The sequence below is a fragment of the Cydia splendana genome, chromosome 15, assembly GCF_910591565.1.
Source record: "Cydia splendana chromosome 15, ilCydSple1.2, whole genome shotgun sequence".
Classification (NCBI taxonomy): Eukaryota; Metazoa; Arthropoda; class Insecta; order Lepidoptera; family Tortricidae; genus Cydia; species Cydia splendana.
Window position 1 is genome coordinate 17335255 of NC_085974.1, and position 13816 is coordinate 17349070.

Genomic DNA, 13816 nt, shown 5'->3' on the forward strand with positions numbered 1-13816 from the left:
AAAGCACCAGATAACTATTAGAAAAACACAGATAGGAGTTATTTTTAAACACAAGTTCTATTTAATAAATCGGATAGAAATATAAAAAGTAGGTGAGTTGACCGTGACGTCACGATGTAATGTTTCATATAAATTCCATATGAGCAAATCGTTTTGACGGTTCTAAAAAAGTAACTGATTTGACTAGTAGGAAAATACCCTATTCCTGAGGTCCAGTTAAACTGGTGTTTAGCTCTCAGTACACGTTTTGTGAATTTAAAGCCAGATGTTGTATCAACCTGATTCGTTCGCCGGCTCGCTCAAACCTTATAAGTGTGAGCAGGATATGACGAGCATCTGGTGGGTTTGCCTTGACATTGGTTGGACATCTGCCGATTCTGAGTCCGAGAAAGTATTTTTTATTGAGTTAAATAAGTGGGACATTGTCTACACTTAATAAGTGAAGGGTCCAGGAGGAAAATTTTTTTTGGAGTTTTTTTTCTTTTTTTAAGTTGTTGTAAACTTCTACACTTTGAGGGAAAATGTCTATGAAACTTATGAACTTGTTTTAAGCACGGCTTTTTACTGTGCTTTAAAAACTTATAATGTGAATAACCATGTTAACTTATTATTAATTAAAATTAGATAAAATGGGCCACTTTTTAAAGTTGACATATTTTTTGACAATATGACAAGAAATCTAGAAAATGGGACCTTTTTATAGTTCCGTACCCAAAGGGGACCCTATTACTAAGACTCCACTGTCCGTCTGTCTGTCTGCCACCAGGCTGTATCTCATGAACCGTGAAATGAAATTTTCACAGATGATGTATTTCTGTTGCCGCTATAACAACAAATACTAAAAAGTATGGAACCCTCGGTGGGCGAGTTCGACTTGCACTTGTCCGGTTTTATTTTATAAATCTGTTAGGTACACATAAATATATTCAATAGCTAAATTTTCCAGACAAAAATATTTGTAGCTACAAAACGTTTTACATTTATTTAAACCTGATACCTCACAAACGTTAACATTGCGAAATGGAACCGTGCAAATGCGCCGACCTGAAAAACAATTGTCGTATTTTCAGTCGCAGCTGAAACTGGGCTAATAGCATGCACTCGTGTTCGCGCGAATTACTGAAGGATTACCTACTTTCTCTCATTTTCATTCACTATCAGTCTTTTCAGCGCCTTTTCAGGATTCCGTGGCAAAAACTGTTTTGTTTGCTTTCACCCTAATACCAATCTCAATGTATTCGGTATCCGGCCAAAACCCATTGACATAGATATCTCGGGACTGGCTTTACGGACAATAATAATGAGGCATGACAGAGGCCAGTACAGCGGTGTGACACAGGTACAACGCGATTGGTTGATGAGTTCGCATCACGCGCGCGAGGGGTTGATGAGTTCGCATCAGGCGCGCGATTGGTTGATGAGTTCGCATCACGCGCGCTATTGGTCGCAAGTCGCAACTAGTTGCGTTAGACTGCACGATTGGCTGGAATTAGTGGGTCACACCGCTAAACTAGTACCATTTTTAGTGCCCGTAAGGCCAGTCCATAGATATATACGTTAATGCGAAAACCACTATTCGGGGCATCTCTACTTTCAATGAATGCATGGCAATCAACTGGTATTGCATGATCATGTTACTTTGTTATGGTATACTATACTATAGTTTACGTTTGCTGTTAGTTTGTCCGTAATTTTACGTAGGTTAGTGGCCGCAGACGCCGCAAACGACGCCCCTAACATTAGTCAACACGTTGGAAATAAGTCCAAACTGTTGCCACGTGCATAACACGCTTAATAGGATTAGATGAGTAAAAGTAGTCGGTAGATACGGGCAGTACCATCCGGATTGAAATAAGGTACACCGGATGATCTACCGCGAAAATCGAAACTTCGGTGTCGGGTTTATCGCTCTTGCATTTTTGAGCGACAAAGAGGCCGATAACGTTTTTTTTTTATTTTTCGATGTTGTGGGGTGGGGTACGAAATAATCCATTCTTACCGTTCTTGCCTTCCCCAGAAACGATTCTATTGTCATTTACATTTTAGAATATGTTCACAGTTAGTTATACTGGGCATTTTCCGCAAATCGACAACCATTGTGCCTATTTTGCGTGAAAACGAGGTAGCACTACTCTAGCCACCACAGCTCCTCCATGAAACCTAGCAGTGTCTTCAGGTTGCTATACTTGCTATCTGCCTCCTTCAGTGTGCACGGAGTCCGTAGGTATTGGTTCCTGTATACTTCTACCTGTTTACAGAGTAGAAGGATATGTTTTGTTGAATATGTCCACAATAAAAATATATTTATTGATGCATATTTTACACTTTTCTATTTACAGAATTAGTTCACAATTTGTTGAGAAATCCTATGCTCATAGCTGAACAAATTCCATTCGGCCGCATCTAAACTTCTATTCATCTAAACTAAACTTTAAAACGGACAATTCCTTTCACTGGCACTTAGCTCCTAAACTGTAACAAGTTTACAAGTTGCTGACACCCCCCACCTACAGGGGAGGGGGTAATGGAATAAACTTACTCTGAAGCGATGCTGTGAACAGATTTCGGTAAAACGGGAATTACGGGGACCGATTCGGTTTTAGTAATTTGATACGGTTTTAATCTCGTTTTGATACGACTTTGAGTCGTGATATCAGGCATCTCACTCGCATTTATTGGTGCACTCGCTCTTAATACCTTAGGATTCGACTCCTAATTTAATTTCATCAGCACCAATGGGCTGATTTAGACGGCGCGCGAATTCGCATGCGATTTTATAGTTACATTGCGGACTGTTGATGGTTACGTCCAATTCAACCGACCGATCAAAACCCGCAATGTACTGAAACTCGCATGCGAGTTCTCGCAGTCTAAATGAGCCCTAAGTTATATGTAAATTTATTTCTGTTTTTTCTGTTCTTTCTCTTTCGTAGATTATTCGTGTTTCGTTCGAGTGCCGGCATTGTTTTACGTGATGGTCTGCCGAGACCAATCAGGTGAAGACCAGCACTAGAAGTCTCCAGTATCATGCTGAGATGATACCATTTCGTTGCACTTTCTCCTTCCTATGTTTTCCTGTTTTATGTATAATTTACACTAGCTGGCATCCCCAGGGTAGTCGAGGCAGAGGCAGACCGAGAAAGAGATGGCGGAACGACCTGGATGCATTCCAGCGGGATCGGCGGGATCTTGCTCAGCACAGGGAGGACTGGTAAGGCAGAGGGGAGGCCTTTGCCCAGCAGTGGGACACACACATAGGCTAATAAAAAAAATGTATAATTTTTTCTTCTGATTTTGTCCTCCTCCCTCGTCCGTCATACCCTCATTAATGAGGATCGTCACTCCTTCGAAGACGTTTGGGAATGGCCTCCCTCCATCGGCTTCTGTCTTCCGCCTCGTGGAGAGCCGTGCTAACCGACATGTCCAGACTTGACGCCACCTGGTCTGTCCAACGTTTAGGGCTCCGGCCACGAGGCTTTCTTCCTTCCACTTTCCCAGTGACCATAAGGCCTTTGAGAATGTGTAAGGTTGAGCTCTTCTCTCTAATGAGCTCTCTCTTATACTGGATGCGTTCGTTCGACGTGCGTGTCTGTTTTTGTGCTTACGATTAAATTATTTCTATTCATATCAGCTTACGCTGAATGGTACTTGTGATGTTCACTTAACATCATTAATCTAGTTTACTTTTAGAGGAATTATATTGATTATAGGTAAATAAAACAATTTATTATTCGGTCCATACAGAGCGCCCGTAACACAGCGGCCGCCATCATGCGCACCAGTGTTGCCAGCCATCTGCTTATTTATTGATGAACACCACATCTCTTCCTTTTTAACAAATTTGAAATTGTAGGAGAATACATAAAATGAATCATTGTACAGTACTGTACAACCAAAATTAACTTGCAACACAACACATTTCTAATCAGCATTTAGCTTTAACCAATTGAGTGATAACAATTTGAACAATGCATTTACAGACACTGACATAACTATTAAACTCTTAAATCACGACACACTTTTATAACTCAGTGTTTATATAATGATAAATATGAAGAAGTCGATACTCCAATTACAAATAAGTAAACTTACAGCTTTCCACATAGTCTTAGAAACCTTATTCCTTGTAAATACATATACCCTTTAGTATACAAAGATAGATAAATAGAGATATTTATTTGCATACCAGGTATTTTACATACATATACATGGACCCTGAAAAGGGTGTAGTAAAATAAGAAGTTTACAATATCACAAGTCCATACATATGACTAAACTACTAATAGTTAATTAATTTTCTAATTGCTGTTATAAGTAATCAAGTAACATATACATTTTTAAAGTAACAACTACAATACAGATAGCCTCTTTAATATGTTTACAGTCTGATTACAACTATATATTATCTAGCCAGCCATCATATGTTAAGAACAATGAGTGATGTTAGACCACAATATTAACCACTAGTTTGTAGTACAATATATATTTTTACTAGAGTCTAATATAGTCCTTAACATGGTTAAGGTAGACTGCTCACTGACACATCAATAACATGTAACATCTGTAACAATAACTGTTTCTTACTTATTAGTATTTACATACATGACATTTATTATTATTATCTATTTCCTCTCTCTTTCTTTAAAATTAAATTGTATTACAATGTATACTAGCAATTATCCCAATAAGCCTAGTTTCCCCTCTGGTTTGGAAGGTCAGATGGCAGTCGCTTCCGTAAAAACTAGTGCCTACGTAAATTCTTGGGATTAGCTGTCAAGCGGACCCCAGGCTCCCATGAGCCGTGGCAAAATGCCGGGATAACGCGAGGAAGAGAGAGTAGATATACTAGCAATGATCCATACATATAAAATCAGTTGTATATTAACCCTCTACAGTTAAATACATGTAGAATATATTATTTTCATAAAAATTCCATGCAATAATTTAGTAGTTTAAAATATTTATATAGGAGCCAGTTACCTTATCAAATTCCTAACATTCTATTCCATAATTTTAATCAGTAATCAGTCATTAGTTGCTTTCATAGGTACATACATAAGGTGGTACATTTGAATAAGAAACAGTTATGAACCCTGTATGGGCACTGCAAATAACAACTTTTAGTAACTAAACTCTTAGCTTGCTACATTCTATAAAATAACATTTTATATTATTTAGTTTAGGTAAAAATATTAGTTTAAATGCCACTTTTATTACCCCTATAAGTATTATTAACAACTTGTACCTAAAAGTGTTTAATGCGACCAGATTGTCAAAAGCATCAACAAATAGTGAAATTGTAACGTAGTATAGCTTTCTTGGACAAGCCGGAGCTTTAGAATTTTCCTTTGCACCATAAAAATAGCATATTTCAAAATAAATAATAAATAGTGAAAAACATCTCAACAAGTTTCACATAGTTTTAAATTCCTGTATCATACACAGTTCTACAAGTAAATATAAAGATAAATATGCAAACTTAACGCAAATGCGCTATAATCGTTAAACATATCTTTAGGCTACAGACTTCTGTCACTTATCTAGTGAGAACCACTATAATCTGTGCATAAATTTTACATCATTGTTCATAAATAATTATGTATAGTTACTTACTGAAAATTTAAATATACATAGTTAAATATATCTTACTATGACTTTGCTGTTATCATATTAACAATGACTGCACTTTACAGATGTGTAACACTGAAAAGCTTATGTAGTAAGGAATTAATATGCTGAATATCTGGTCCAAATCCTGTCTTGGTATATCTATTAACAAAACTTGTTTATTTACTACTTGCCTTTGTTGCCTAATAGGTACTCGTGTATGAATATGATCTAAACTTGTAAATTTTAATCAGTTGTCTGGTCATATAAATATATACAATGTCGTGTCGTATCGTTATTTACTTAATAAAGAATCCAATACCAAACTTTGGAAACACCAAACAGGACTCCACAGACCTTTCGCCAGAAATCTGAACAAGCGATATACTGTAACGCACATGGTTTTGCATCACATCCCAAATGGACTGTTTAGCACGTAGCCAGTTGTCAGCCGCATATTCCAACATATCTTTGGCATTGTCACCTGTAAGAGAAATACAGAAAATTCATCTGTTACGCTATGGGTGTGTTTATACCTATTTGGGTAGGTATGAGAAATTCAAACAGTTGTCTGTTGTGAACCATTAATCACTAATCAAGTTGATGGACTAATCATTTGATCTTGTCATTCTTGACTAATACAGTAGACTTGTTGACTGGTAGTATAAGCAGTATACAACTATACAGTGGTAGGTAATTATTTTATTCTGATGATCTCATCCAAAAGAGTATTTACTTAGTCTAACTACTTAGACTAAGTAGATAACTTCTTAAAGAAAAAAAAGGTTTTTTTTTTTGTTTAAATCAGTTTTGCTTGATAACAGCTTTGGTAGGATGGTTTGTCTTGTAAGGGTGTGTTTTGCTAAAATAGCATAACAAGCATAAATGTATGACCATAAAAAATGTATTTTATTGGGGATTCTAATGATGTTTGTTTTGACATCCATTTAAATAATTTTACCACATATATTCATTTCTACTTTGTAATGTACACATTTTCATGAATTATTGAGTTTAATAAGGGTACAACATATAATCCCTTACAAAAGATGATTTTATACCACCGGACCTAATGTATTTATTATTTCATATACAGGCAGGCAGTAAAGCAGTACTTTTACAAATGCAAACGATACAAGTCCAAAATATGAATACCGATATGTCCAATTTGTTTTTGATTTCGACAATGTGACTTGAATCACTGACATTCATGATTTGACAGTTCTGTCATAGTCACTAGTTAGGTTAAATCAAAACTTCATTGAGATTTTCTTTTACTTACACTTACCCTATTTCCAGACATTTAGGGTTGTACAATATACTTTCCAAACATGGCTCGTAACATACCATATGTGATGAGATCCTTATACTTCACGCTGCTAAACCAGTCTCCATTTCTGGTCACTGATATTTCTTCGAAAATGTCGTACAACACCTATATAGACGTCTTGCAAATATAATTATATAGTTAACAACATTGTACTTATTTTAGTTGCTAGTCTGAATGTGTTAAACTATACTTTTTTATATTATATTTAGGACATATTGTGACATATCCATGATTTTAACACTTGCAACAACATCCAATATCTACATTTTGCTCCGTAAGTTTGGAAAATCTGGTGATGGTCAAGAAACCTGAAAACTTACACAACCTGTTAGTCCATGTTTGCCCAAAACTGTAACGAGCACAGTTACACATTCCTGGAGTACATATAAGAATCTAGTAGATTCAATATTGTCTTGAATCTAATCTGGAACATTACTTTTATTTATTAACATTTAACTAAACACACAACATTGTTCTGAAACAATCTCTATCTGTCAAGTGTCAAAAGTGACACATCTGTGACATCTGACAGTAGCAATGGACTCTATAGTACTATAGATAGTTTAGCCAGGGACTGTCTCATTTCAACCATAGAGAGACAAAATCATACTGTCTTTTTCTTACGCTAGAACTAGCACCCAAAGAAAGGTTGAGTAGTTTTTCTATTCCATGTTACTAACAAATTTGTGTTTGCCAGCTTCACATTACAGGATTTGTTAAGAACTAATAAAGTACAATACAACTCACATTCACTTCTTTACGTTCCATTTACTCATGGTATTAAGTATATTATTTATTACATCATTAAATGTTGCTATTACTTTGCAAACTCAACCGTATGAGTTCCTTAACATCATAATATATGTAGGTATGGAAATTTCCCATTAACCATCTTGTTGATTCATGATCAACCATTAGTTCCCATCATTTTATGGGGTTGATGATGTTATCCTTTACGACTTGGCGTACAAATCGTTAACATCATCATTTCGGCAACAGCCAGTAGTCATTTTGACATTTTTCGTTTCAAACGATTTTTTCCCATCATTTTATGGGGTTTATGATGTTGTATTACAACTTGGCGTACAAGTTGTTAACATCATACTTTCGGCATCAGCCTAAGCCAATAACTTGTTGGCATTTTATGTACATATATATGTACACACAATCACTGCAATCGCTCATAGATCTTGAATTGAATAGCCTAGATGACAAACATTGTAATTAATTATATCATTTGTGCCAGTATATTTTGAGAATCATTAATGTTTACATGAGATCCGTTAAAGGTCAACACAAATGTTCTTAGTTTGACCATCATACTCCAAGCACAAAACAGACTTTACTATGCAGTACCTACAGCAGGTACTTAGACCTTTTGGAAATATGGAAACAAGTAAATTTATATTTTGCTGGTGAATATGTACATCGTTTATAGTTTGCAAGGCAACTACATAGGTACATGTATTCTTGCATAAAATGTAAAAAAGTATTTGAAACAGAAACTGCTACAAAATACAAGTTATTATTTTATAGAACATCTTGTATTTTACCATATGAAATAGATAAGGAATCTAATATTTGATACAATTATCCATTCTTCCCTTTTAAAAAGACAAATAACTTTTAGTTATAACTTAATCTTGTATTGTATTTCCATATACTTAGGTATTTCTATATTATCAAATTAATTTTGACGAATTGCTCTATTATTTCAACAGACTGTATTATAAAATTCAACATTTGTCATCTACCAATGTACTTTATTTGGTTGAATGTCCAAAAGAACCATACACCATTTCCTAATCCTCAGACGCCTCCGAGTTACACCCATTACAGGCATCTGAAAGTCACTCATATCTTGTATTTCTCACGATTTCATTGTTTTGTACTTTATTTTGTTCTGATATACATGCGTTCGTTTTGCAAATCGTCGGCCCTGTTTACAAACCAATATGGCGCCAATATTTCATCAATTTGCAATTTGCGAATTTCATAGGTACTTACTCACGGTTTTACCTCGTCGCCACTTGTGATGTTCACTTAACATCATTAATCTAGTTTACTTTTAGAGGAATTATATTGATTATAGGTAAATAAAACAATTTATTATTCGGTCCATACAGAGCGCCCGTAACACAGCGGCCGCCATCATGCGCACCAGTGTTGCCAGCCATCTGCTTATTTATTGATGAACACCACAGTACTCATGGTCAAGGTCGTATCAAAATAAGATAAATATATCAATATGATGATACAGAATCGGCATTACGTTGAAGTTGGCTTTGGAGCTAATTTGAGGTCGAAAGTTGGTCGGCTGTTAATCTAATAAATATAGGGAGCTGACATCGCTTGCCAATGAAATGTGATCAATTAGTTTTATGTTATTGCTTCGCATATTAATTACTGAGTTGCCTTACAATCATTATACTTAGGTACGATTATAATTTATATGACTACATATATGTGTGTAAGTAGACTATTTAGCGATAGATTTCTTTAATTGGATTTTCAACACATACTAACATTGTGTAAATTTATCGATTTCAGCTACCTGAAGGTTATCTGGAACAGGTCGCTTTTTGGTGATAAGACCGCCTGTTGTTTACCTCTACTTCTGTTGCTGTATTGTTTTTATTGAGGTGTGCAATAAAGAGTTATTGTATTGTGCAAACATTTAATATAAGTATAAGTAACAGCACCAGTCATGGGACATTTAAGAGGAAATTTGGAGTATTTATGATATTTCCCTTGTACATGTAAATGGTCTTCCGCTTAGCGTGTTAAAAGATGAAACTCCTATCCGCCTTTCATGTTTTAGGCGTGTTGTATCAAAGATACTGCAATGAGTTTCCACAAAATTAACAAATTAAAACTATGCTTTTTTTCTCCAGTCATGGACACCAAAGCTCCAGTAATGGGCCCCCGGTAATGGACGTGGATCCAGTAATGGGCCCCCTATAATGGACATTGCTCTATCAGTATAAAATTTTGAAATGGGGAATAAGTTATGGCAAAAAAATCAATTTTTGGTATAAGCTTTTATCGCTGAATGTATTTTTCTTTCCACAGCCAATTATTATTGTATTAGATTCATCGAGACAATTCTAATATACCCAAACACAATTAGTTAGGGTTTATTGCGATAAAGTTCCCATGGCCACCTCCTGTCTCCATCATCAGATCAAGTCCATGTTATCATAATATTGCATTATCATCCGATTTGCATACTTAATTACGTACTTACACAAAATTTCAACTGAATCGGAAATCGAAAAGTGGGTCAAATTTAGCTACCAAGATTTGACCCACACTAACTAACAAGGCAAGTTAAATAAAAGTTTGGAAAAACGATATTAATTTGTCCTAAGTCCGAGAATACCTCCTGGTTGACATATTTCGTAACTACATTTTACTTCTGTATTGTTTAAAACATGAAATTATGGCATGGCAAGCATCATTATGTCAATTGTCCCATCATAGGAGGTATGTAGTTTTACAGCTCCTATAATGGGATTGGGCCAAATACCACTATTTTTTTTACATCTGTGGAGTCACAACATAATGTGGTGTATAGCTTATCTCATGGTAAATGCAATTAACAAAACACATTCTAGTTTTCATCAAGTATTAATTAATTAAAATTTAATAAATTAACTCACCTCTCTTAGCGAAGTTGTTAAGAATTTTTAGTGATTATTTTTTTTCAGTGGCACGACAACTTTTGGGTTGACGCACATTTCTTAAAAAATAACCGAATTTAATAAAAATTCAAACATAATCAGCTCTAGGACTCTTATTTATGATAAAAATATATCCAGTGTTTATAAACTACTTTTATATACTTATTTTAGAGGAATTGTGTTTTTTTGTCCCATTACTGGTTCCGTGTCCATTATAGGGTATACTACTACATAGGCAAATATATATTGAAAAATTTAGGGTAGAAAAGAGGTTTCAAATTCAATCGATGTGTGGAAGGGCAACACCGTCGTCGAACCCAAGCCACTTGGCACTGTACTTAAAGCGGTGGCGTGTGCCTCGGATGCTGGTTATTGTATTGTGTATTTGAAAGGACAGACTCCAAGCAAAACATTAAAAGATTAAAGTTGGCTTTGTTCGAAAAAAAATCACGAACACATGTCTGTCCTATACAATCAACTCATAACACAATTTTAAAAGGCCGTAGGCGAGTGTTTTTATAAGGCCTTAGGCGAGTGTTTCCCATTTAACAAAAACACCTGTGAATATGCTTATAATAAAATCGCCATTATCGGTCTACCTTCTGGTAGTGGCAACCCTAATGTTTACATAGCTGCTGCAGCCCTGCGCTTCATCAATGGGCAAGCGCATAGTTTGGTATCAAAATAAAACTTACGTAGCACGTTCTAAGTTTTCTTAAATATTTACGTACGGTTATAATTATGATACTTATGATTTTGAACAGCGGGAATCAACCTTTTTTATGAGGGCCACAAATACGGTTTTGCATTGACGTATTATATCCTCAACACAAGCCTTCTTGAGCTTACTGGGGGACTTGGTCAATCTGTGTAAGAATGTCCTATAATATTTATTTATTTATTTATTTATATCTATGGACTGGCCCTTATATCTACTAAAAATGGTACAAGTTCAGCGGTGTGACTCACCAATTCGAGCCAATCGCGCAGCCTAACGCAGCTAGTTGCGACCAATCGCGCGCGTGATGCGAACTCATCAACCAATCGCGTGCGTGATGCGAACTCATCAACCAATCGCGTTGTAGCGGTGTCACACCGCTGTACTGGCCCCATTCTTATTGCCAGTCCTGAGATTTTATACGTCAATGCGGTTTTGACTTAGCCCGGGATGCAAGATGAATTTGTTTAAAGGTGACGTTCGGAAGGCAATGTTATGTTAGGCCGGCGGGTCGCAGATTGAGTAAACCGCTGATTTAGAATGACGAAAATTTACGGTCAGTAGTCAATAATTGAAGTCAAAGTAGTGCCAATAACAGAAAAGCTGACGAAAAAACGTCTGAGGTGGTACGGCCATGTACAGAGGCGTCTAGTAGACTACATGGTTAAGGTAGCGCTTGATATTCTAACGACGAAGCGAGTACGTGGAAGACCACCCGCCACCTGGCTGACGACGGTTCAGCGAGACCTGAAAGACCACAATATAGACGCCGACCTTGCACTCAATCGTGCAGAATGGAGAAAAAGAACAGGGAAGGCTGACCCCAAGTAAATGGGAACAAGGCCTAGCAGGATGATGAATAAATAATTGAATCGTTAGAAAAATTACACTTTGTATGTAATATACGATCTCCAGAGGGGGTCGGCAGCAGCGTCAGACAGTGGTAATTTCACATTGGATTCAAGGGAAAAGTTGTTTAGCATTACCATCACCATTTGTCACCAATGTTTTACCCAGTTTATCATACATATTTGAAAATTCTGTCAAGACTTAAATAGACTGAAAATATGACTAGAGTCAGACAAGTCTACAACAATTTTAATAGTACCCGTAGTGCAAGTGTTATTTTATACGTCATGTTTTCATAGAAGTATAACGTTTAAGATACTATTTGCACTGCGTGTGCTATCAAAATCGTTGCAGACTTATCTTAGTCTAGCTCTAACCATATTGCAAATCAATTAGGTATAATATTAATGTAAATTATTTTTGTTTCAGGTAATAGTCACGTTTCGGTGATAAGTGATAACTATAGACGATCTTTCTACTGGTAAGTAACAACTGGTATTTTATCTTATAATATCACTTTGCGGGTATACTACCAAAATAGCTAGAAGAGTTAGGTTATGACTGAAACAAGCCAGCCATGAAGACTGACACGAGACCTCAGGTGGTCGTGCGCGCGGCATTTAAAAAGATTAATTCACATCTCACATGTGATATCACTCACTGTAATGTTTACACAATCCAAAACTACACTGAGAGAAAAATCACCACCAGGAATTAATAAACAGTTCTGTACTGGGGGAAAAAATGAAGTTTTAGTAGTAATCATGGAAGTTTCACTATTTCTGTAAAATTTATTTATTTCTACAAACAGCTCAGTAATACTAAATCTAATTTCAGCAAACAGACTTTAGTAAATGGAGCATTAAACAAAGTTCAGTATTTGTTACAATCCATTTTTATTACTACTAAAATTCTCCGATTTTTACTAGTAAAGTTTGTGATTTTTGGAAAAAAGCATCTGTGATTTCAAGTTATGATTTTAGTAAACGTCTCACTTACATAGTTTTGTAATATCTAAAAAACGAGTTCGCGGGAATAACATTACCCCATTTAAAATAACAATTCAGTTGTTACTATAGCGACATTACAAAGTTTACTGGTATTTAGTAGATAGACTTGTTGTGTTTATGTTCATTGTTGTACCAATCACTAAACGAGTTTTGTAATACCAACACAGCTACTTGCTACGTTCATTTGGTTAGAGTTAGTATTGTGTCGGATGTCGGGCGGGCGTGTCTCGTGTCTTCTTTGTTTAAAACATACTTAAGTTAAATAATAAATTTAGGATATATTGTGGGCCATGGACATATTAACCCGCGACCTACTGTGTAGTTGGGGTCTACAGGAATATATTGTTCTGCAACTTCAGAGCGAGCTGTTGTTATTCTAGTGATAATGACATCAAAGGTAAATCTAAACTGTTTGCAATTCCAACCTCCCTAGCACAGGTGCGCCGCGAGAGCATGTTGCGCGCGTAATAACTACTAGTCTCTTTCTGACTGTATGAATAAGAAAGGAATGGGTAGAATATCTCGACAGGCTTTTATAGTGCCTCTTTAGTACAGAGACTAGTATTTGCCCTGTGCGCGGGGCCCGAGGGCCCCGCGGTGCGCGTGTTGTTATTTGTGC

At 36.1% G+C, this 13816-nt stretch overlaps 1 protein-coding gene across 1 annotated transcript in view; it reads left to right on the top strand.

Annotated features, from left to right (window-relative positions):
- The window catches only part of LOC134797789 (uncharacterized), a 364311-nt gene that overhangs the window by 95239 nt on the left and 255256 nt on the right, over positions 1-13816 (top strand). The gene's annotated exons all lie outside the window — the stretch shown is intronic.